The 26,691-nt window shown below is 42.2% G+C and overlaps 1 protein-coding gene across 1 annotated transcript in view; it reads left to right on the forward strand.

Annotated features, from left to right (window-relative positions):
* CLVS1 (clavesin 1) overlaps positions 1-26,691 on the forward strand; it is a 160,991-nt gene that overhangs the window by 27,242 nt on the left and 107,058 nt on the right. The gene's annotated exons all lie outside the window — the stretch shown is intronic.

Here is a 26,691-nt window from a genome sequence, read left to right on the forward strand (position 1 = left end):
AATATTTGCTGAATTAAATCAAATTGGACTTGTAGTTCCAATTCCAACAATGACGTAATTGTTTCAACTTTTCTGCATGATTTTATAGCTATATGCACATTGGAAGTAAATATTTTTCAGGTACTTTCGAAGGCATTTTTCTCTTTCTCATCATTTAAAGTGGTGTCACAACACACTGGGACCATTGACTCACACCTGAGGATCCTCGCTCCTGCGTCTGGATACGATTCAGTGGTCTCCCCCCAGCTATTAGCACTTAGAACCACTTTAATTAGTGGCATGGGATTCTCCATCTTTAAGCAACACACTGTGCAGTAGCTAACCAGCCCTGTCTTGAGCCACCTGCACGGATTCAGTCGTATCCACCACGTGCCTGGCACTATGATCCTGAGGAGGGAAAAGGACAAAGTCGCTGCGGTCGAGATATGCATTGTTTAGCTGAGAAAAGAATATTTACATAAACAATAATAATCTTGGTGATAATAATAGCAGCTACCGTGTCTTGCACACCTACTCTTTGACAAGTACTTCACATGCATCGTCTCTATTCTTCCAAGAACATTGCGAGTTGGACAATTATTATGCCCAATTTGTAGGGAAACAGGCTCAGGGAGTTTTGTAAACCTGCCCGATACCACAGCTGTAGTAAGTGGTAAAGCAGAAATTCCAACTCAAATTCAGCTCAACTTCAACGCTCTTGTGTTGTCTTGTGGTCCAGGGAAGACTGGATCAAGACACATGCAGAACAACCTGTAAGTGCCCCAAATGAGGGTGTGGGACCCCAGCTAAGGGCGAAGAAGAGAGAGACACTACTGTTGTCTTTCCTAATAGGGCACGTTTTGTGGCTGAGGCAGAGGTGAAGCTTGAATTGGAAGGTGAGGGTTCTCTTACACACCCAGGATGGGCGGGATTAGCAGGCTAGATCTGGTCAAGGTGGGCAGGGGGGCTCTATCTCTTCAGCATTACTTGTTTGCTATCCTGTTTGACTTTGTCCTGGCCAATCTTAACTCTTTTTATCACCTCCCTTATCTTCATCCAAGAACTGTCTGTTCTTTCTTCATTCAATGCCTCACACAAATCTGTTACTTCCGTAAAGCCTCCTTCCCCTTCCGACTGCAAATTCCCTGAAACCTCAGAAGTTCTCCAGCATGTGTCGTTTCTACTCTGCCCTGGATGGGATTTCTATGTGTTTCTCATTTGTGTATTCATGTTTTCCCACTTATGCTGGTTGTCTCTCAGCAGGAGGTAAATCTCCTGGAAACCAAGATTTATTTGTCTTTTGTTCTTAACTCCCTCCTTGACCTGCAGTCTGCTTATGCTGGACATTTGTAAATGTTACAGACTGAATAACTCAGAGGCACATTGTGAGGAATAAATTAAGGCAGTAAAATTAATGAATGACAATCCACGAAGGTTCTGCAGAATGGTGCACTGGGTCTAAAATGAAATTTTTATTATTATGTCTGCAAGTTGGACCTATGCATTCTTTGCCTTTTTATTTGTCTTTATTTTTATCAAAACAATTTTTGTCCCTTCCTTTTGATGTTTCTATACTCACATTTATTTTTCCCCAGTATTTCCTTTTAAGGATCTCCTTGTTTTAATTTAATTTTTTATCAGACAGTGCAAATAGTTTCAAAAGTCAAATTATAGTAGCCTTTGGACAGTAGGTATCATCTTTCTACCTTTCTATCTCTCCCTCTAATTCCCACATGTAAATTTTAGTTTTGGCTACTATTTAGTAATTCTACTGTGGAACTTTAACCCCACCTCACACAGAAATTTCCCCTCTTCCAAACATCCCAAAATAGTTCAAACACAATTTGGGGCTAAATCAATATTTAATGTCTATATTACTATAACTATATAAATATTATTCATAGCTGGACACATAAAAAGCTGATTAATATTTTAAATGCTTTTTTAGTAAAAATCTTTGGTGACATTTCCTTCCTTATATGGCATTTCCTATCCCTTAGGTTAGTAATTGCTTTCAATCTTTTTTAACGTTTCTTTATTTTTGAGGAAAGAGAGAGACAGACAGAGCACCAGTGGGGGAGGGGCAGAGAGAGAGACACACAGAATCCAAAGCAGGCTTCAGGCTCCATGTTGTCAGCACAGAGCCCGACGTGGGGCTCGATCCCACGAACCGTGAGATCATGACCTGAGCTGAAGTCGGACACTCAACCTACCGAGCCAGCCAGGTGCTCCTAGTAATTGCTTTTATAAGAGTTTACTTGACATACTATGCATCTGGTACTACCCTTAGACCCAGGCCAAACGGCCCTTTGCCCTGGGCCATGACCTTTAGACTCTGGCCTTCCCCCATCCTCACCCTTCCGTGGCAAGGGATCCACGGAAGCTGAGGGAATGGGGACATGCCCACCTAGAGCCTGGGCCACTCTGTCCTCCTAGACTTTGCTTCGGAGACTCAGACTCCAGGAGTTCCTGCCCAGATGGTCCCGGTGCCCTTTTCAGGTCCTTTTTGGTAAAGACAGGAGGTGCTGCCGTGTGCACACTCCAAGGCCAAGGACTGCTTCTAAGGGTCAGCTCTTATAAGCAATGTCCACAGGCTTGTGCAAAACCCCTCATGGTGGAGGAAGGAGCCAGGGCAGGAGGCAGCAGGTGGGCTGTGGGCGGGAGGCCTGCAAATGTGAGGGGCCAGTGCATGTGCACCCGTCAGTAGCTCACCCCCAGCAGGTGATGGGACTAAATCTCTCGGTTCCTCTCAACACAACCGCTAACATCTCTGTTCTGTTTTGTTAGAGGAGTCCCTCCCTTCGCAGTTGTCCAAGCCCACCGGCCTGCTGGGCTGCAGCCGCCCATCCCCTCCCTTCTCCATCCTTTCTAAAACCCTTTTGCTTCTCCTTTGTCATGTCTCTGCTGTTTTCTGGACCCCATGTCTTTTTCTCTCTTGGATTTATTTCAAAGTTTTTTGAGGATGCACGGAAGATACACGGTCGATCGAAAAATATTTTACTTCATCCTTATGCTAAGCTTGGTATCGAATTTGTAGGCTGGATATCGTTTTCCTTCAGAATTTGGAAGGTATTGCTTTATTGTCTTCAAGCTTCCGATATTGCTGTGAAATTCAATGATAATTAAATCCTGGGTCTTTCCATTGCTTGTCTCCTGGAGTCTATCTCAGGAAACTTGGCCTGGTGTTTCATGACTCTGTACTGATGCGTGTGGCCCGGTCTTTTTCATTTATGCAGCTGAATACTCTGTGAGCTCATTCAGTCTGAGAATTTGTGTGTTTCAATCCATGGAAAGTTTCTTACCCTATTATTGTTTTTTGTGGCTGAATCCCCTCCTTCATCTCCCCTGATTTTTATTTCTGTAATTCCTGTTCATTGAATATTTGCTTTGTAGGAGTTAACTTAGAATTTTTTTTTTTTACTCTTTTCTTCCACTTTTTGAGTTTGTCTTTTTGTTCAGTTTTCATTTTTATTTTTCGGGTTCCCTTGTTGTGACCTTCTCTTCCTTTTCTGCATTTTCCATGCAGGGGTGTCATACTTTCCTACGAGTACTTGGTGGTTGTTGTTAATGGCATCTTATGCTTTTTCTCCCCCCAGAGATGTGGTGTTTTTATTATCTCTCTGAGGATGTTAATTATAATTCTCCTTTTTGCATTTTCTCATTTTCTCCAAGTTAATCATTTCTTCATTTATCCCTGATTCTTGGCCAAGTTATCCTTCTAAGTGGGAGCGCTAAGGACCCATTTGGAAGTTCTGCACGCATGGGAGGGGCCTGCACCTTAGATGAGCTCCACGGTGGCAGGACAGAGTGGCAAGCTGTCTTTTTCTGTGGAGGACCCCCAAATGTCAGCGTCTGTAGGTCTTTCTTCCTTAGCAGATCTGTCCTTTCAGTCTCCTGCCCAAGGCTGAGGGGGGCTGCCCGCTCTCAGGAAGCTGAGAGGGGAAGGAGAGCCTCAGAAATAGACTTTTGCTTCCCCTCCTATCTGGCCCTTGACCTAAGCTTCTCTCTGTTCCAACCCCATGACAGTAAACGGTCCCTCTTAGGCTGAGTGGGCATCTAGGTATCTAACTGTGCCTTTAAACGCATTCTGCAGACTCCCCTGGTTTTAGCCACCTGTCCCTGCCTTTAGAGACTGTATCTCCTGGGCACTTCCAGGAGTTTGTGCTGCATGTTGACTTGCTTCTTACTGGCTTCCTTTCTCTGGTCTATTAGGTCAATAGCCACTTGTCCATCTTCTTGCCGACTTCCAAAATTTGTTGACATTTCTCCATACGTTCTTTTTGTTCCCTAGGTTTATGCATTAAAAAAAAATTCCTTTACTTTTATGTAAATGGAGTTTTAAATGGAGAAGAAATAAACTATGTCCAATCTGCCATGTTTAACCGGAAGCTCTACAACATGTTGGCTTTGTTCATTTTTTTTATGCTCTCCCGTGAATCTATTCTGAATGATGTGAGTTAGCATGTAAAAGACCTATGAATTGTCTTTAATGTCATTAAAGTTTTTGAGTGCTTTCTTTTCTTTTCTTTTCTTTCTTTTCTTTTCTTTCTGTCTTTCTTTCTTTCTTTTTAATATAATTTATTGCCATCGAATGCTTTATTTTTATATGCATTTACTGATTATGGGTTTTTTTTTTGTTACATTGCTTAGGAAGCAGGAAGAGTTTCAAAATACCCTTTAAATTAGGGCAAGAATAATGTATGGGAAAATTTGAAAGTTTAATAAAGAATCTACATATCCCATGATACATAGGTAAACATCATAGTAAGAAGTAATTATAATCAGAAAATTTATTTAAAAATCTAAGCCCCATCATCTAATTGTGACACCTGACAGAATCCTATAAAGATCTCAAGGGTAAGAGAGGATACTGACTTAAGGGTTCATGACTAACTGAAGCCTGCCAGAAAAATAACATAGAAAGGAAACTTAGGGATTAATTATTAATTAGAAACGCTGAGTTTCAAAACTGACAAAACCAACAACAGTTTAAAATGTTTCCAAGACCCACTGCGCAAGAGCATATTGTCAAATAAAAAACAAATCTGGACTTAGGAAGGAGTGACTTTATTCAAAAAGATCATTGCAAGGGGAGAAAAAAAAATTTTTTTTTTTTTTTACAATTCAAGATTTATATGAGTTTAAGCTACTTATTTGACATTGCCAAATGCTGAAGCCAGTCCAAAGGAATTCAAACACATGCCACTGCAAGGCAATTCAGTGAGTTGCTTTTTAAAAACAAATTTGTACAGCAAAAATAATCAATCACCCAATCAACCAATTAATTTTAAAATGCCAACTCACAATTTAGACCATGCAATCACCCCGTCCAGTATGCAGGAAGCCATGGGCACTCGGGGCAAGAGCTGGGATGGGTGGCTTTCCTCTGCAGGAGTACCCTTCCCTTACAGATGACATGGGATGTGGAACAATCTTGAGTCTCCTGTTGCAGGAGGGGGAAGGGAACTAGCTCAATAAGAACACTCTGAACATAAATCTGCAAGCGTCTCAAGGGTTAGGCAAAAAGGGGTTTTCTTTCATAAGGAAGAGCATGCAAGGCCAGGAAGAACAAGGTGTGGGGAAGTAGGATTAAAGTCTGCCAGATCAATAATAGATGAGAGAAGGTTTACCCTGAGACCAGGTGAGGATGAGCCAAAGTTCAAGGCCTAGGGGAAGGAAGGAATCATAACCAAATTAGGTTAACAAGCATTGTTCCATTGATCATTGGGGACGAGTGGTTCAACTAATTTATGAGGCAAAGAATGGGAAGCTGGCGGGTCAGTGCCTGCCTTGTCACAGGTAAACAGGGGGTGAGCATCTGTGTGAATCCCACCTAAGTCTTTTTTTTTTTTTTTTTTTTTTTGAATCCACCTAAGTCTTAAGGGAAGGGTGGTTCTTTGCCGTCTGCCCGTGTTTCCTGGATCACAAAGGATGGGAAGATTCCATAACCTTTGCTGTTTGCCAGGGTCACAGAAAGTGGGTAAATTTTAACGTTGTCAACATGCATAAGCAAGATGGCTACCCCTGAAAAACTAAGTGGCTACTGAGGGCGATATCTGAGCAAAGTGTTTCCACACACAATGTAGTAAGTGCTGTGATAAATAAATATGCAGGTTGCCATGGCAACGCAGTGGCGCTGCACCTCACATCGGGGGAGGGGCAGGCGGTGAGAGCTACACAGGGTCTTAACGGATGGCCAGAATCTCTCCATGGGGACAGGTGAGCATCAGCCCTACACCAGGGCATATCGGCCAAGACCATGAAGGTGACTGTGCTTTGTAAACTCTATGCAGCAGAGCCTGTGTTCAAGTGGACCAGCGGAAAAGAGTCTTTTTCGGCTGAGAGATTTTTCTACTCCTTAGGGCTGTTATACCAATTTTCTTCGGAGTAGGAGTCTATTTGTAAATGTGTAATAGAAAGCTAGGCAATACATGTGAATTTATCTAGAGTTTATTTTCTAATTTAAGGCTTTTGTTGTCTTTTGGCATCAAACATCACATTCTAAAAAGTGTCAAACTCCGACTTTACTCCTTTTGAGAAACAGACTGCAGCAAAACAGATTCCTTCTCTTGCACTCCAGACACAGAGCAGAGCCTTTAGGGGGCAGGTAGCAAAGGGTCCAGGGACAGCACACCTCTCCCTTGACTTTGTATTTATGTCTGACTGACTCGCTGGAAGGAGATCCGTCTGGGTGTCAGAACTCAACCAGAAGGCACACCAAGTACGGAGGATGAGGGACTCTTCTGGGGGGCTGAGGGGTGAAGGACCAGGGTCAGAGCACAGATGGACACTGTCTGAGAGGAGAGGCACGGTGTCCCTCAGCGGGGTTCAATGAGCAGGATTCACTGAGGAAATCAAGAGGTGGGCTCAGGCTTACATACGCCCGCTGGACCCTCCTTCCCACAGTGAGCTGCCAGCCTGGGCTGGGGACTTGCAGCAGACCCAGAGCTGCCCCCAGCAGTTGTTATGACATCTGTCAAGCTTCCCTTCAGACCATAAAGTCTCGCCATACATCCATCCTGGAGAATTTCCAGGATTTACCCCAATTTGAGACTCACATTTCCCTCTAGGAGTGATAAAGATCTGTTTTGTTATTATTTGATCTCTGTAGCTCCTTTTGTAACTTCCAAAATGGTAGGGCATTTGTAACAAGAGGAAAACAAATAAGGTTTTACAAACACCAGGAGAGTAAAACACAACGTGTCCTAAATTTAGAGGCAGTGGCTAGGCACGAATGTTTCACTGGCTTCAGGTCTGGTATCCTGACTTTCTGCAGGAGGGAGGGGTCCTCACCACTCTGGGTCAGGTGGCCTGGAAGTAACCACAATTCTCACTGTCCTGGCACGTTGGTCTCCGTGGGAGGAAAGGTGTGTAGCAAAGGAGGGGGCGAACAAAACAGAAAAAGGAGATTTAGGGGAGTTAAAAGTTAATAATAATAGTGATAATCCTAATCCAATAGAATGAGAAAGGAGCTAAACACCTAAAAATCAATAACATGGCCTAGGAAAAAATAAGGTGGGAAATAGGGTGGCAGATCCATGAACCTGAAGATTCATAAAGATTGACAGAGGTAGGTAGTGCAAAATGCAGGCATCTAAGGCAGGGTAGAAATGAATGTGATCTACTGGTAATGAATAAAAAAGGAAATGTAAACTAAAAATAAAATAAACTTCTCTAACCAAAAATACAGAAGGATAGATTAATCAGCAGGAAGAATGAACCGGGAAACACAAGGTGAATTCAGCATTGGGCTTAGCTGGTAACTAATTCAATGTTCCAGGGTAAAGATCATGTGGCTTTCTTAGCTTCCATTTCTCGAACTGTGAACTCAGTTCGTAATTCAGATGTGGGTACCTGACTACAATAACTACTGAAGGTGATTATCTACATCACCCGGATGTCCATGTTGACTGCAAGGAAACCAGGGGATCAGAACTAGTGGCTCTTAATCCTTGTCTACTCCCCAAACTGTTTCCAGCCCAAGGGAGTGAGCGCTTTTAAACAGCAGATTTGGCTTTACCTGTGTCCTAGGGCCATCCCAAGCAAGTCTGTGTATTTCAGGAATCTCATGCCACAAGTGGGTGAGTTATGGAATGTTTCCCCTTGTGATGGGACCCTTGCCCCACAACTAGTTATTTGCCCTACAACTGCCAGCTAGTCTTGGAGTCTGCATCCTGATTGGGGCTCTCATGCTGCCGAGTCCTGGCCAGCCCCTCCTCCTCTGACCGGAGCGATTGCCGGATGGCCTGCTTCAAATGTACTGCCCTCTTCACACTCCCTGCCGTTCCAGAAACACAACCAAGACACCTGCCATATTTTAGAGATTTCTGTCGCTGTGGCCTGCCTTGCAGATGGGCCCCCATCCGATGTAACCAGTTGTGATATTGTGATCTGTGGTGTGGGCTGCTACCTAAGTGTTTTTACCTACAGCCATTTAATCTGCAAAACAGATGCGTGAAGTGGGCTGCCGTAGATTTTATTTTCAAGATGAAGCAACTCAAGTCCAGAGTCGTTACATAACTTGCCCAAGTTCATACAGCTAAGGACGGGGCAGGCTGGGATCTAGATCCTGGTCTGGGTGACATCGAGAGCTTGCATGTTCTTGTTTGTTTGTTTGTCTTTTAATGGTTATTTATTTATTTTTGAGACAGAGAGAGAGCGTGAGAGTGTGAGAGGCAGAGAGTGAGCGAGACAGAGAATCCCAAGCAGGCTCCACACTGTCAGCACCGAGCCTGATGCCGGGCTTGAACTAACCAGTTGTGAGATCATGACCTGAGCGGAAACCAAGAGTGGGATGCTTAACCAACTGAGCCCCCCAGTCACCCTAGAGCTCACTTGTTCTTTCACCTCATACAGATGACTAGAGAATATTTACCCTAACGGTCTCATTTTAAAAATGATGAGGAAAGCAAAGAACGTCAAAATTGATTTGCCTCGTGTTGCACAAGTGGTTAATGGCAGAAGTGGCTTTAAAAAAAGTCTCCCTTGGGGCACCTGGGTGGCTCAGTCAGTTGAGCATCCAACTTTGGCTCAGCTCATGATCTCACGGCTCTTGGATTTGAGCCCCGTGTCGGGCTCTGTGCTGACAGCTGGGAGCCTGGACCCTGCTTCAGATTCTGTGTCTCCCTCTCTCTCTGCCCCTCCCCTGCTCACACTCTGTTTCTCTCTCTCTCTCAAGAATAAATGAACATTGAAAAAATTTAAGAGAAACAAAATCTCCTCCCTCCCAGACAGGTAACCAACCTTCAGCAAGAGACCTTGAGACGTGGCACTATAAAATGGGCAGTTTCCATGATTTTCAGTCTCTCTGTGTTTCTTCAGGAAAAAGTCCAGACCACTAGTTAGCATGAGCATGCAACTCACCTTCTGTCACTTCACTTTGTGTCCCTGCAACGCCAGGCACAGAGCCTCCACCGTGCAAATATTTCAATTGAATTGATTTGTTAGGACCGTATACTTCTTCATTTCTGGATGGGGAAATGGAAATTAAGGTTATTATTTGCTAAGTATTTACCATTCCAGACACTGTAATAGGCACTTTAAATTTTTTTTTAAACGTTTATTTTTGTGAGAGACACAGAACGTGAGCAGGGGAGGGGCAGAGAGAGGGAGACACAGAGTCCCAAGCAGGTTCCAGGCCCTGAGCTATCAGCACAGAGCCTGACAAGGGCCCTGAACCCACGACTGTGAGATCATGACCTGAGCCGAAGTTGGATGCTTAACCGACTGAGCCACCCAGGCGCCCTGTAATAGGCACTTCTAAATCGATCAGTGGTTCTCAAACTTGGGGGTACATCAGGATCACCCGGATGGCTTGCAAAAAACAAAGATTGCTGGTCCCCCCTCCCTTTTCCCCTTAACGTTTCTGGCTCAGTAGCCCTAGGGTCCGGTCTGAAATTTTGCATTTCTTTTTTTAAAGTTTATTTATTTATTTGAGAGAGAGAGAGAGAGAGAGAGAGAGAATCCCAAGCAGGCTCCACACTGTCAGCAGAGACTGTTGTGGGGCTCAATCCCACGAACCATGAGAAACTGAGTGGAAATCAAGAGTTGGACACTTAACTGACTGAGCCCCCAGGCACCTGAAAATTTGCACTTCTAATAAATTTCTAGATGGTGCTGATTCTGCTGGTCCAGGGACAACACTTTGAGGATCACTGGTATAGTGTTATATGTATCTCAGTCCTCTCAACTCACTAGGATGCTATTATCTTATTCCTTTTATAAAAGAGGAAATTGTGGCTCAGAAATGTTAGGTAAATTCCTAAGATTACCCAGCTAAATAAGGATGAAGGATCCTAGCACAGAACTTTCTGATTCCCAAACTAGGTCTTCGTTCTTCCAAAAGTCATCTCCCTCCCTAACATGCAGCAGAATTTCCAAGAAGCAGCTGAACTGATGCCTCTCCTTCCTGGTGTAGGAGCTGTGCAGGAATCTCATGAGCTGAGCCCCGGGTGTGGGGAACTCGCACAGGGACCTCTGCTCTGGTTTGATGCTCAGCGGCAAAGCACAGATCAGTCAGGTGTAGTGCAGAGCCAGCTCACCCTTCCCTGGTTTCCCAGGTCAGCGGGCATGGTAATAAAGGGGGTATTTTGTTCATGTATGTGGATTTATTTTGAGGGCCTGAGGATGCTTTGAAGATGAGGGTAAAGAGAGGGATGGAGAGGCCCCCTCAGGCATGACCCTTAGAGGACCTCCTCTACTATCCCCTTGGGGGCCATGGTGATGCAGGGAAAATGCGCACCAGAGTTCTCTCCCCGGTAGCAATCTGAGCAGTTTGCAGAGTGAACACAGCCGAATAGACAGAACAGAAAAGACCCTAAGGCATTAGGAATTTTGCTTAGGATGCAAGAGATCTTTATTTTGAGCAGTTAAGCAACAGGAGAGCGCCTGACCACCTATGGGCATTTATGAGCCCTGAGTGAGATATTGAAGGGTCCCAGTCAGAGCCAGACCTGTGACCTTGTCCTGTGTCCCAGGAAGGTCACTGTGCCTGTGAGGACAGGGTTTCAACTAAGAGACCCAGAACCCCCAGATATATGAGAGGTATCACACCAAATTGAAATATTTGACTTGTATCTAATCAGCAAACAGGTATTCAGGGGAGTTATACCTCAGGCAAGCTGATGGACTATTTAAAAGGAAAAAAAAAGAAAGGGAAGTGGGGGGGAGGAGAGGAGAGGAGAGGAGAGGAGAGGAGAGGAGGGGAGGGGAGGGGAAGGGAAGGGAAGGGAAGGGAAGGGAAGGGAAGGGAAGGGAAGGGAGGAAGGAAGGAAGGGAGGAAAGGAGGCAAGAAGGAAAAAAAGAGAAGGAAAGAAAGAACAAATGTCTTTTGCTGGGTACATTTCTAATTTGAATCAATTTCAATATCATATTGTTGAAAGAAGGCAGAAATCCTATTTATGAATCTCTTTTTAAAAAATGGTTCAATAATTTTAAAATGCTGGGATAGAATTTCAGGTTGGAAGCTTGGAGAATGTGTATTTCCTGGTTTCTGCTTTGTTTTGTTTGGTAAACGAGGTGTCCACATGTCAACTCAGCTCAGGCAGGACATAGGCACTGATGATAACACTCCTCTCTCTCTTAAAAGTGTTGTTGATAAAAACATATACCTTTCAAATGCACTGAAAAGAATAAATTATGCCTAGTCGGTAAATGATAGAAAACATTTCCTTTTCAGCTTCTTGATGGTTTCAGTGTTTGTCGTTTCTACTCACCACAATGAATGAATTCTGTTCCACATGTTGATAAGTCCATCATTCTGTTTAGAGGGAATCGGGTCTGAAAATTGCACTGGGACTGAAATTGGATGGAAGCACAAAGCTGTTAAAGATAATAGGTCTGTGTTGAAACCCGAAAATGAAGGAGCAGTCCTCTGGCCCCGCACTCGTTGTCCTCCGTGCGCCATTTTCCACACATACAATGTGTTCACAGCTGGCTGTCCATTTGGGGCATTCGTGAATATGCATGCCCCAAATCAGCGGCCTGGCTCCCAGGCTGGGAACTCACGTTCATGCCCATTTCCTCCGGCTTCTATCCGGAGGACCCCAGCCAATTGTGCGCCCACCATCTGGGGTGACTGTTGGGGCCCGGCTCTTCCAGGGACTGCACACGGGCACCAAGGGCAATCCAGGCTCATCTGGTTTGAGTGTCACTAAGATGGACTCTTCCCCAGGGTTCAGAATTTTGTCCCAGGGGGAAGAAAAATGTATCCACAGGAGACAGTCTGGCAGTATTTTCTACCTTTTAAGGCTGTAGTTGTGCTAGCACATTGGGATAGAGCTACCAGACTCTTACCCAGTGGCTTCGAAGGGGGTTCGCAGAAGCCTAGGGTGTGAACGTCCCTGAGTGAAAACAGCTGCTGTCTCTTCTCTTTGAATGGATGCCGAACTCCCTGCCACTTCCTGGAGGGCTTTGAGGGCTTTTAGTGCTTGGTATCTTGAGTGGCAGAATCAAAAAGCCATGAGAAGCTGCTAGTTGGCTGTCCAATAGAAACTGGTAGAATTTCCAATCTTCAGTCTCTGAGCACCCCACATTCCTGAGAGGTGTTTGCAAGGAACACGCCAGCTAGGGGTGGTTTGCCCCAAATCTCCAGTAGCCCCAAGTGTGGTGAGCCGGCTTTGCTTCCTCTTCTCTCTGTGGAGCATTCAGCCTAGGGTCCCCTCTGCCCCTTGCCCAGGTCCCACCCTGGCTTCGTTCTGCCCCCTGCAGGAGGGAAAGAATTCTCTGCCCCAACCACAGGGGGCTTAGGGCCCTTCTGATTGCATCACTGGCCTGGTGGAAGGCGAGAGAAAAGAGAGCTGAGCCCTGCTAAGAACAAAGGGGTGATGGGTGGGGAGATCCCCTACCCAATGGGGAGGTCTTAGTAGCTTGGTGGCTTCGCCAGTGAAGTCAGATGTGAGCATTTATTGCCTATATCCGTTCTACATGTAACTCTCAGAGGAGAACTGCCTGGGCTGCCTTGTTGGCCGTCCTGTTCGCTGTTGCATTGATCTCATGGGCTGGACTGCTGCGTTTTCTTCGCCGTCTCCCCCTGAAGGGTAAGCTTGGGAACAGAAGCTGTGTTTCCTTTGCTTCTGTTTTGCCTGCATCTGGCGCAGCGCATGACACAGAGCTCAGTTAACCCTTGCAGCAACGCTGAGTGATATTTATTACATCCTGTCAAAGTTCAATTATAACAAGTTATATTTACGTGGTGGCTTAGGAAAGCAGCCCCATGTGTCAAATGGAGCGAGTTAGGAAGGTCCTCTGGTGTCCCAGAGCAGCAGATACGGACAAGGGACTTCCTGAGGCTTCCAGGAGATCAGTGTGTATACCCAGCAGATTTTTCAAACCACTACCCAATTGTAATGTGTCATTATTAACCTTTGAAAAGATAAAACAAAGTCCAAAAAAAGCAATGTGTTGGGCACAGAAATGATCAAAGGAAATCATGGTTGGGAGAAGAATGAAAAGTAGCGGGAAAATGTACAGGCACAATATTTTTAAAATCCCGTTTTTTTCAATGTCCATCTGCTTTCAGGTATTAACACCTTAGGTTCTCTATACTAGAGCAAGACAGAGACCTCATTGTTCCACCCAATTTAATGAAACTAATTGAAAGTATCTTTGGTTATATTTTATTTAGCATTACCTGGTACAACGCAATTCCCTTAAAATACATAAAGTGCTTTCTTCAGATTTGCTGATGATCTTTGGATTTACAGCAAAGCAGTTTTTTTTCCAAGAGATGAACATATATATGGGGATGTTTTATTGGCTGCAGTTGCAACTAACTTTTAGAATGCAGATTTTACTGTAGCTCCTGGTGGCTAGTCTTAAGGTAGACCCATTTAAAAACCATTTTTTTTTTTTTACATTTATTTGTTTTTGAGAGACAGAGAGAAACAGAGCACAAGTGTGGGAGGGGCAGAGAGAGAGGGAGACACAGAATCGGAAGCAGGCTCCAGGCTCCGAGCTGTCAGCACAGAGCCCGATGCAGGGCTCAAACTCACAAACTGCGAGATCATGACCTGAGCTGAAGTCGGACGCTTAACCAACTGAGCCACCCAGGAGCCCCATGGTAGACCCATTTTTAGAATGAGTGTAAAATAGGGAGAGGAGATCATTGCACATTGACAGGACAGCTATTTAAGACCTGATAGAGACACTGCTCTGTGTGCTGATACTGCCTGACTCTTAGTGTTGTGGTTGCCCAGCATTTTCAAAGCAGCGTTTCTATAATTAAAGACAATGCACCTGGAGTGCCTGAGGGGCTCAGTCAGTTGAGCGTCCGATTCTTGGTTTTGGCTCAGGTCACGATCTCAAAGTTTGTGTGTTCGAGCCCCACGTTAAGCTCTGCACTGGTGGCGTGGAACCTGCTTGGGATTCTCTTTCTCTCTGCTCCCCCGCTGCCTGTGCTCTCTCTCTGTCTCTCTCTCTCAAAAAATAAACAAGTAAACATTTAAAGACAATGCACCTGGACTAAATACTTCAGATCAGTATCAAGTTTTCATTGTTTTTGTTTTAGTAAGTCTGAGTAATAATAAGTAGCATCCACAAATGAAGAGGAGGATTACAAACCTAAGACCCAGAAATGTGGACCTAAACAGTCTGAGCAAACTGTAAGCAACTGGGGCAACACGGAGTCTCAGGGCCAGTTGCAAAATTTATGTCAAATAAAAAGTCTCTCAACTCCTTCTGAATTCAGTTCCTCTGATTCTCCCAAGTAAAATCCTGGGGATATCTCTTACAGATACAATTTTTCAATTGGGTGATAGGTTTGAAAAAATATCGACACTCTGATATTGTCCTAGAAAGAAACTGCTGTATAAAATAAAATTAAGCTTTCTGTAATTATCAGCCTCAATTCACTTCAAACTTTAATGCTAGGAGCTAGGAAGTGTAAAGAAAGCTCAGACCCATTTCCTCTCTTGAGAGGGCTTATTGAACATGATATATACACAAGCACACACATACATATTAATATAAATCAGAATAAAATAATATGACAAGGGATCAGTGTGTGCATAGTAGTTGCCAATGTTCATTGTTCACTTACTTGTAAGCCCTGTTTTTAGTTCTTTAAGTGTATTAATTCTTTCATAAAAATCCTTTGGGTTTTGTACTATCATTTTGATTATACAGATGAGGAACTTTGATTGTACGGGGAAATTAAAAACAACAAGCTTGATCAAGTCAAAGTGATAGATTCAGATACAACATTCGACCTCGCTGTCTGGCTACAGTGTGTTCACCCTTAACCACTGTGCCACATGGCCCAAGGACTGTCAAGAGAACAGTGCAAGGTTAATCTCTCCTTAATTCAGTAGGACGAGGCCAGGCTTGGTGCTCAGCACATTATTATAGGGTTAGATATCCCCAGGAAATGGAGCGATCTAGTTGGGCTGGATAACCTCCACCTCCTCCATGACCCCACAGCAATCTGCTCACCTCTCGATTTTGGCATCTTGCAGCATAAACTGGAATTTGTGCAGCTGTCCTTCTATCTGAGCTGTTCCAGCATGGAGCATATGGCTGGTACATCACGAGCACTTCATAAATAAATGAATGAATGAATATCCAACTAGGATCTGATCTGAGATACTTTTTCCCTTGTTGAAGGAACCAGCTCTGGGTTGTTGTTGGTTTGTTTTTTGGTTTTTGTTTTTTTGTTTTTGTTTGTTTGTTTGTTTTTGTTCTTTCCCCATTGGTTCTAACACTTACCTTGACTTTTTAGCCATGAGATATGACTTTTGGTAAGCACTGGTTTTCCACCCTTCTTAAATTGAGGTTTTGCAAAAGGTATACTATTTGGGGACTGAGCTACCCAGGAAAAAAACACTGTTTCAGAAAGAATAAAAAGTACCATATAGAATGGATGATATGAAAAATTGTATCCATGTGACCCACTGTGTTACCAAAAAGCAAAGGTATTTTGTTTGCTCAGATTGGCTTATCTGTTGTTTCTCCTCTCTCCTAGTGTCATTTTAGTGGTAGTTTTCTAAACCATCCTCATATGCAAAGTTTTTAGTAAAAATAAATCCTTGTGTTAACCTATTAAAGAGTGCATGGGTACTCTTTAATAGCAATGGCACCTAACAACATATGTGTGAGAGCCGAGATAAAGCCAGGTCAACTTTCTTTCTCATGGCTATGTGCCCCAAACACTTGCCAACCACATTTTCTTTATTATAATTCTTTTAATTATATTTTTCCATTATTGACCATAATCCTTATGACTATTAGTTACAAAATCACATTTTCATTTAAAAATTTTTTATTTTCAGAACATAGTAGGCTGGTGTTTGAAATATTCCTTCATGTGAGTGCATCACATGGCACATCACATTAGCTGGGGGCAGGGGACAGATGGTGGCAACAGGTGTCTGAGCAGGTGAGAAATTGGGCCTGGAGGTTGGCAGTGTCACTTTGAGGGGGCCAGGGAGCCCCCCACCCCCAGCTTGGGTTGTAGGGCAGGCATTTCAGGAAACTCAGTCAAAATCAGCTCAAATGACTCCACTACTCTGAGGCCATATCCATTCTCGGTTATTTTAGACAATGAAGAGAGAGCACATTTAACTCCATGGTGAAATATTTTTTAAGGAAGCGTGTTGCTTCAATGGCCTAAGGTAAGATTGTGTCCATCACATCCTAAAGAAAATTTATTAAAAAATGAAGGAACTTCTAATTTCCCTACAATAAGGCATTACACTGAAGAGGTATTCACGTCTGGTATGGGATCTCATCATATTTCTTATCCCAGGTTGCCGGGACTTGCCCCAAAATGATTACATCAGAATCTCTGAGAGTGGGGCAAGGCTGTCAGTATTTTGGAAGAACTCTTCGGATGTGAAGCCAGGGCTAAAACCCTGCCCTAAGCAGCCTTCACATAGAAAAGTAGAGGTCATGGATGAGGAAAGTAAAGAAAAAATGAAGGATGGGAGTTTTTCAGAGACCCTTAGCCTTTGTATATGTTTGTGCTCACTAAAAAGATAATAAGGACTCCTACCAAACACTAATGATAACTTCTTGCGTGTCTCCAATGTAGTTAAAAGGCACCATGCAATTGATTTCCATCTGTCATCACTTTCTCACCAGCAGACCCTCAAGATTGTGCCCCCCTGAGGTTTCTTTGTGAACTGTTTCTGACTTCTTTTTCCCCCAGATAATTTATTCATCTGACAAATCTCGAGCTCCTATAAGACACAGAGCCAGGAGCATGGCAGATGGCAGTCCCACACTCATGGGGCCTCTCTCCTAATGGCAGAGACAGTTGTAAAACAATTCACCACACAAATAATGTCTCAGTTAATTTTTAAAGCACAAGTGTGATAGGAGTTCAGAGGAGAAGAACAGGATGGTCAGGAGTAGAAAGCAGGATCCCCGATCTGCTCTGGGGCAGATATTTAAGAGGAGACCTGAGAGAGCCAGAGTTAGCATCCCAGGCAATGGAACAGTCTGTGCAAATGTCCTCAGGGGGTAAAAGTATATTCAGGAAACTTAAGGAGGCTAATGAGGCTGAGGAGTTAGAGTTTGAGTAGTTAGAGTTTGGTGCCCCCCACTCTTGTTAAATGTACGCACAGTTGAGGCTGCTAAATAGCCAAGTGCAGGGTGGCATAGATCACAAGAGAGGGCTATGGCAGCACCAAGAATGCACACTGAGTTGCGTGAAAAGGCATTGAGAAGGAGTGAGACAAAGCCATGCAGAGCCTGGTGGCCATCCTAAGAAAGGGCAGGAGGAGGCCATTGAAGGTTGTAAGGAAAGGAACAATAGAATCAGTTTTGTCTCTTGAAAACTTACCTCTGCCTGTTGGGCTGAGATGGATTAGGGGATTGTAAGAGTGCACACAGCAGAGACCAGTCCCAAGTCTACTTCCTACGGAGACGGAGAGGAAGGTGACAGTAGGAGCGAGGCAGTGGTGGGGTAACGTAACCTGGGTAGATGGAACAGCTCTCAGGAGATAAAACCAGCCGGGCTTGGTGGCTGACTGGATGCAGTCAGAGGAAGGGGATAGGGAAGGAGGACGAGGATACCTTTCAGATTTCTGCAGGAGAACCCATGTTTGGGGGAGTGCCATCCCTTGAGATGGGGAGCCAGGGGAGGACCAGATTTGGGTTGTCAGATGGCTCAGCGTGCATAGCAAGTAGTTTTTTGTTTTTGTTCTTTTTCTTTTTGATCCCCCATCTGAATGCTCAGAACCTTCTTGATTTACCACCCGGAGTCAGTAGGAAACTATTTGAAATGATTTGCAATTCTAGTGTACTTGATTCCAAATTCCCAAACTCTCCAGGTTTAAAAATTCCAAAGAGAAAAAAAATACAAATTCAAAAGAAGCCTACATAAATTAAAGTTTCATAAGGAAGGGGTCACCATTTGGTGAAGAACCACTCTAAGCAGTCACGTCAAGCGCGTCTGGGCTCTCTAGCATTTTCCAAACATGACATGGGTGTGCACTATACTATGCGCATCTTTCAAGCCCTGTCTGAAAAATCTCAACTGCATCACTGAGGCACATGCTCTCTTTGCCATGTCATAATTTTTTTCATAAAGCTTTAATTTTTTCTCCTGCATAGGCTAATAAGTCTGTGGGGGTACTATAGTAACCAAAACACATTGAACTGTGGCTCCTTTCTACTCAACCTCCTGCGGAGTGTTTTTGACCACTGAAGAAAATCCAGTGTCCCATATGGGTCGTTGTTTACTTCGCTTACCAGAGGTCTAGTTAGCATCTCTCACTCAATACACTTTCTTCACTTCTATTTCCCAAGTGAGCTATTTCTCTTGCAAGTCTGTGTATCTGGCATTATCTTATGTTGTATTGGAACGTACTTTTCTCTTTATCGTCAAGTGCGGTGATAATACGTTGCAAGAGGGAACCATTTCAATAAACCGCTAGAAGATTTTTGGTTCCTGAATGGTAGTTTTTATTACTCTGAAGATAAGCTAGCGGCATAATCTGCCATCTTGTTAAATGCACATACACATTTAAACAATTGTCAGACTCCAGGCAGCTTAGAAAATGCATGTTCTCTTTTACCCTTCTTATATCATTATGTTTTTGTTCATGTTCACTGAAACCGAAGGTAAAGCAAAAATGAGCAAAGCAATTACCATGTTGAGTAGAGGGAATGCAGCTGAATGGAAGCCTTTAGTTACCTGTGTGATTCCCAATCATCCATGTAGTGGTGATGGTAGCAGAGAGCTGCAGGGGTGTCTGGCCCATTTCTGTGAAGCCTTACTCACCTCTCTCTTGCTGTAGAGTTGAGTGGAAATGGCATACTGCCTGCCTTGTGGGCATGGTGTGCTGATGGAAATTTCTAGAAATTTCTAGAAAAGTTTAGGTTGCATGAGGGGGTTGGTGGGGAATGGAGGCATGGCTTCATCCGTTCCAGAAGGATGGGTTTGGCACTATAGTTGGTCCCTGTAAGCTATTTTGTGTAGTACACCCCGCATCTGGTCCTTCCTCTCTACTTGCTCAGGTCTGGACTCCTCTGAGGAATCCCACGTAGTCAGGAGTACTCCAGGAATAGGGTCTTCTCCATGAGGCCTTCACTCCATTTTGAGCAATCTCTCTTCCCCCTGAGGGGTTATGGTGAACTATTCTAGGCTCATAAAGAAGTTCTGGGGCTACAGGGTGTGCTCAGGCTACTTTAGGTCTAGTCCAACTATTTTATTCACACAGATGTTTATTGAGTGACTTCTCTATGCCACACACAGATGCTGCCCCTGTAGAACTTCTATTCAAGCAGCTACTAAGTTCAGGGTAGCACAACCCCTGAGGCTGTGGTTTTCATGGGTGGGAAGGATCAAGAGAAGCCAGGAGCCCTGCTGAGCCTTTCTGAGTCTGGGCATAGCTGGTGTGGCTGCAGAGATGAGGCCACTCTGAGAGCAGGGCTTGGCTCTTTTTATCACGGTCTCCTTTGATACACATATGAAAGCTCCAGGATACAGAGAAAAGCAAATGCACACAAAGGCACAAAATCCAACCTCAGATTATGATCCCCTGCTCTGGAAACAGAAAGCCTTAAAAAACAGTCTCTTCTGACTTCCTCTCCAGACAAGACAACATAGATGGGCTTTTCTTTGCTCCTCCACACTAACCACAACTGTCATGTCTGGAAACAGCTCCAGAGACAACCAAAGGAGTACCCGGAAAAGTGACAGGAGGAAGGGAAACTGATTAAGACTCCAGGACCGGAAAACGGCACAGCGACAAAGCCTCTTATGTCCCCACCCATGGGAGAAAGGGACCCAGGCCTGTTGTTTCCTGACACCTGCACTGGCCACAGAAAAAAAATCCCAGGTAGGCTCATTCCTCTCCATGGGATCTGACAGTCATCTCCCCAGCACCATGAGGAGAGCCATGCACCATGAAAAAATAGAAAATCTCCACAAAGGAATAGAAGTTATAAACAAGAACCAAGCGGAAATTATGGAACTGAAAGATAAAAGAAAAGAAAAACCTTGCTGGATAGTCTCAATAGTAGAATGAAGAAAAAAGATAGTAAACTTGAGGACAGATCAATAGAATTTACCCAAACTCAGTAAATAGAAAACAGACTGAAAAAAAAAAAATTGAACAGGGACTCAGGGACCTGTGAGGCAATATTATAAGATTGTATATTCGGGAGCATCTGGGTGGCTCAGTCGGTTGAGGTCTGACTTCGGCTCAGGTCATGATCTCACGTCTCATGAGTCTGAGCTCCACATCAGGCCCTGTGCTGACAACTCAGAGCCTGGAGCCTGCTTCAGATTCTGTCTCCCTCTCTCTCTCTCTGCCCCTCCCCCACTCATGCTCTGTCTCTCAAAGATAAACATGGAAAAAAAATTAAAAATAGAGTGTATATTCACATGATGGGATTTCCAGAGGGAGAGAAGAAAGTGTGCACACCCCTGTTTTATTGCGTCTCACTTTATTGCACTTCACAGATCCTGCGTTTTTTACAAATTGAAGATCTAAGACTTCAGTGGAAGAAGTAACTGCAGATGTGGTGAAAATAGCAAGAGAACCAGAATTAGAAGTGGAGCCTGAAGACGTGACTGAATTGCTTCAGTCTCATGATGAAACTTTAACGGATGAGGAGTTACTTTTTATGGATAAGCAAACAAAGTGGTTTCTTGAGATGGAATCTATTCCTGGTGAAGATTGTTGAAATGACAACAAAGGATTTAGAATATCACATCAACTTAGTTGCGATACAGTGGTGAGGTTTGAAAGGATTGACTCCCATTTTGAAAGAAGTTCTACTGTGGGTAAAACGTTATGAGACAACATCTCCTAGAGAAATCGTGCAAGGAAGAGTCAATCGGTGCAGCAGGCTTCACTGTTGTCTGATTTTAAGAAATAGCCACAGCCATCCCATCCTTTAACAACTACCCTCTCATTGGTCCGCAGCCAGCAACATGGAGGCAAGGCCCTCCACCAGCAAAAAGACTATGACCCACTGAAAACTCAGATGATGATTAGCATTTTTTGGCAATAAAGCATCTTAAAATTAACATATGTATCTTGGGTTTTAGACAATGTCATTGAACACTTAATAGACTACAGTGTTGTGTAGTTATAACTTTTATATGCATTGGGAATTTTAAAAAATTATTTGACTCACTTAATTGCAATATTCACTTTAACTGAACCCATAAGATCTCTGAGGCATGTTTGTATTTGAAGAAATGGTGCCTGAAAACTTCCCAAATTTGGTGAAAACCACAAATCTACAGATCTAACAAGCTGAATAATTCTAAACAGGATAAAGCAAATTAAGACAACATCATTAAACAAAATTAAGACAAAAATCTTGAAAGTAACCAGAAACATCAATTCAAATGATGGTGGGCTTTTTATCTGAAACCATGTAGGCTGAAAGAATAAACACATTTTTTCCAGTGGCAAAAGAAAAGACTTGTTAACTGTGAATGTCACATCTAGTGAAACTACTCTTCAGTAATGAAGAAGAAATAAAAATGTTCTCAAAGAAAAGCTAAAAGAGTTTGTCCCTAGGAGAGCTATCAGGAAAAACCAGCTATCGACATTTCTACAGACAGAAAGTCAAAGGTAAAAGAATCTTGGAGCATCAGGAAGAAGGAACACGAAGAAGAGCAAAAACATCAGTACGTGTAACAGACTATTCTTTTCCTCAGGAGTTTTAGAAATCATATGTGATAATTGAAGCATCAACTCCGACATCTGATACTGAAGGCAACGATATTTAAAAAGTGAAGTAAGTAAAGGGAGCTAAATAGAAGAGAGGTTGTCATACTTTATTGGAAATAGTGCAATGTTAATACCGTAATTGTTCGTTGCATATGCACATTGTAATACCTACAGCAACTACTCTGAAAACTCTATAAAGAAATATACTAAAGACACTATGAATAAATTAAGATGGAATTACAAAAAATTATTAAAGCAACCCATAGGAAGATAAGAAAAGAGGAACAGAAGAATGATAATCAGAGAAAAGAAAAAGAAAGCAATCAATAAATGGTAGACTTAAGCACTAACATTAATAATTATGTTCAATGTAAGTGGTGTACATACACCAATTAAAAGACAGGGATTGGCACTAGATATTAAAAAACAAAAAAAACAAAAAACAAAAACTCAGGGCACCCGGTGGCTCAGTCAATTAAACGTCCAACTTCGGCACTTGTCATGATCTCACAGTCCATGAGTTCGAGCCCCGCGTCCGGCTCTGTGCTGACCGCTCAGAGCCTGGAGCCTGCTTCGGATTCTGTGTCTCCCTCTCTCTATCTTCCCCTCCCCTACTTGTGCTGTGTCTGTCTCTCCAAAAACAAATAAATGTTTAAAAAAAAAAAAAGGCTCCAACAATATTTTCTTTACAAGAAAATCACTTCAAATTCAGTAACACAGGTAGGTTGAAAGATATATGTATATATATATAATATATATTATCGCACACATGCAAAGTTGAACATAGGAAATAGACATAGCAATACTAAGATAAGACAGACTTCAGGGGAAAGGGTATTACTAAGATTATTATCATTATATAATGAAAAAAGGATCAACCCACCAGGAGACATAAAGATACTAAGTGCATGGTCACCCAACAGGAGTCTTAAAATACATGAAGAAAAAACCAAAAGAGCTGAAAGGAGAAATAGATAAATCTACAATTATCATTGGGGACTTCAATACTCCCTCTCAACAACTGATAGAACTAGTAGACAAAAAATCAGCAAGAACATAGAAAATCTGAACAAGACAATCAACCAACAGAATCTAACTAATATTTACAGAACACTCTACATAACAACAGCAGAATACATATTTTTTGAAATACCCTTGGAACATCAATCAAGACAGATAGTAAAGTAAACCACAATAAATTAAAATGTAAAATAATATAGGGTGTTCTCTGACAATAATGGAATCAAACTAAAAATCAAAAACAGAAATGCAATAGGAACAGCTTCAAAGATATGGAAATTAAACAACACACTTCTAAAACATCTATGGGTCAAAGAATAAATCATCTATGGGTCAAAGAAGACTTTAAAAAAATTTTGTTTATTTATTTATTTAAAATTTTTTTTTAACGTTTATTTATTTTTGAGACAGAGAGAGACAGAGCATGAACGGGGGAGGGTCAGAGAGAGGGAGACACAGAATCTGAAACAGGCTCCAGGCTCTGAGCTGTCAGCACAGAGCCCGACGCAGGGCTGGAACTCATGGACGGCAAGATCATGACCTGAGCCGAAGTTGGCCGTTTAACCGACTGAGCCACCCAGGCGCCCCCCAAAAAATTTTTTTTAAATGTTTATTTATTTTTGACACAATGCGAGAGACAGAGTGCAAGTAGCAGAGGGGCAGACAGAGGGAGACACAGAATGTGAAGCGGGCTCCAGGCCCTGAGCTGTCAGCACAGAGCCCAATGCGGGACTCAAACTCATGAACCGTGAGATCATGACCCGAGCTGAAGTCGGATGCTTGAGTGACTGAGCCACTCAGGCGCCCCTCAAAGAAGAAGTTTTAAAGGAAATTTTTAAAATTACATGCAACCAGGGGCACCTGGTGGCTCAGTTGGTTAAGCAGCCGGCTTTTGGTTTCAGCTCAGATCATTATTTCATGGTTCATGGTTTCAAGCCCCGCATTGGGCTCTGCGCTGACAGTGCGGAGTCTACTTGGAATTCTCTCTCTCCCTCTCCCCTTCTTTCTGCCCCTCCTGCTCGCTCACTCTCTCTAAATAAATGATGTCATTTTCATTTAAAAATAATAAAAATTACATGCAACTAAATGAAAATATAAAGAAAAAACATCGATACATGTGGAATGTAGATAAAATACTGCTGAGAAGTTTAACTTAGAGCATGGGAAGTTGCTATTAGAAATTATTGGGAAAGATCTCAAATCAAAAACCTAAACTCCAACCTCTTTCTCCAAAAGAGAAAGTCAAAATAAACCCACAGCAACCAGAAGAAGGCAATAGTAAATAAAATAAATCAATGAGGTTGAAAGTAGGAAAACAAAGAAAATCAATGCGAAAAAGCTGATTCTTCAAAAAAAATCAAGAAGAATGATAAACCTGTAGCAAGACTGACAAAATGAAAAGAGAAGACACAAATCACCAATATCAGCAATGAAATGGTGGTATCACTACAGATTCTACAGCCATGAAAAAGAAAATGAAGGAATACTTCTACAATTTTACCCTTATAAATTCAACAACTTAGAAAAAAATGGAACAATTCCTCAAAACCCACAAAGTAACAAAACTCAGTCAATATGAAATAGATAATCTGGATAGCCCTATAACCGTTAAAGTAATTGAACTAATAATTTAAAAGCTCCTGAAAAAGAATCCCCCAGGTCCAGTTGGTTCCACTGGGGAATTTTACCAAACATTTAAAGAATTAACACCAAGTTTATATAATCACTTCCCAGAAAAAAGAAAAGAAGGGAACATTCCCCAATTAATTTTAGGAGGTCCATATTATCCTGAGGAAAAACCAGACAGTAGAGAAAAGAAAAACTACTCACAAATGCCTTTTATGAACTTAGACTAAAAAACCGTCAAAGAGTATTAGCACATGGAAACCCCTGAGTAAAGAAAGAATTATACGTAATGACCAAATGGGATTTATTCTGAATATGCAAGGCTAGTTCAGCATTCAAAATTCAAGCAACATAATTCACCACATCAACAAGCTAAAGAAGAAAACTCATATGATTATATCAATTGACACAGAAAAAGCTATGACTAGATTCAATGCTGTTTATGATTAGAAAACAAGAGGTCAGCAAGTTAAGAATAGAGGGGAATCACCTCAACTCGGTAAAGGGAATCTACAGAAAACCTACAGCTAATTATACTTAAGGGTAAAAGACTGAATGTTTTCTCCCTAAGATTGGAAATAAGGCAATACTGTTCATTCTCACTCTTTTTATTTAACATAGTACTGGAAGTTCTAGCCACTACAGTAAGTCAAGAAAAAGAAATAAAAGGAATACAAATTGGAAAGGAAGAAATAAAACTGCCTCTATTTGTAGATTACATGATGTTTCAGGTTGAAAATTTCAAAGAACTTACAAATACTCTTATAATTAATAAGTGAGTTCAGCAAGCTTACAGGATAGAAGATCAACACATAAAATTGAATTGTGGATGACCAATGAGTTCTCGGAAACCAAAATTAAAAATACAGTATCAATTTACAATAGCTCCAAAGAAAATATGATATGTAGGTATATATTTTACAAAACATGTACAGGATCTGAATCCTGAAAACTGCAAAATGTTGATGTAATAAACCGAAGAAATCCAAAACAAATGGAGAAGTATTCCACATTTTTGGATTAGGAGATTCAACCTGGTAAAGTTCTCAACTTAACATACACACCTCATGTACTACCTATCAAAATTTCAGTAAGTTTTTCTGTAGACATATACAAGCTTACTCTAAAATTTACATAGAAAGGCACAAAATCTAGAATAGTTAAGAGAATTTTGACAAACAGGAATAAAGTGAGGAATCAGTCAGCACCCAATATGAAGTGTTACTATATAGCCACAGTGTGGCATTGATGGAGGGACAGACATGTAAATCAATGGAACAAAAAAGAGAACTCAGAAACAGACCCATACAAATATGCCAAAAGATTTTTGGCAAAGGTGCAAAAGCAATTCAGTGGAAGAAGGACAGCCTTTTTAAGAAATAATGCAGATGTAACTGGACATAGATTTTTTAAAAAGTCAATTTAAACCTCACATCTTGCATAAAAATTAATGCAAACTAGATCATAAATTCAAATGTAAAACAAAAAACTATAAAATTCTTTGAGAAAAAAATAGGAGAAAATCTCTAGGATAGGCAAAGTGTTCTCAGAGTTGCATCAAAGTCACGAACCATAAAAGGGACAGCAATGGTATACAGGGCATCATCAAGATTAAAAACTTTTTTTCTGCAAAAGCCTGGGTGAAAGGGCTGAGAATACAAGATACAGACTGGGAGAAAACATTCATAAACCGATTTAAGAAGAACAAATTAAATGGCATAAAAAGAAAACAAAAGTGTAGAACATTCTACAGGATGGTAACATGTAAGTCATAAAAAAATTATATGAAAATTTTAATTTTCCAGGACATCTTCTTTTTTTAAATTTTTTTTAATGTTTATTTATTTTTGAGAGAGAGACAGAGAGACAGAGCGTGAGTGTGGGAGGAGCAGAGAAAGGGGGAGACACAGAATCTGAAGCAGGCTCCAGGCTC

This window comes from Panthera leo, chromosome F2 (genome assembly GCF_018350215.1).
Source record: "Panthera leo isolate Ple1 chromosome F2, P.leo_Ple1_pat1.1, whole genome shotgun sequence".
Lineage (NCBI taxonomy): Eukaryota > Metazoa > Chordata > Mammalia > Carnivora > Felidae > Panthera > Panthera leo.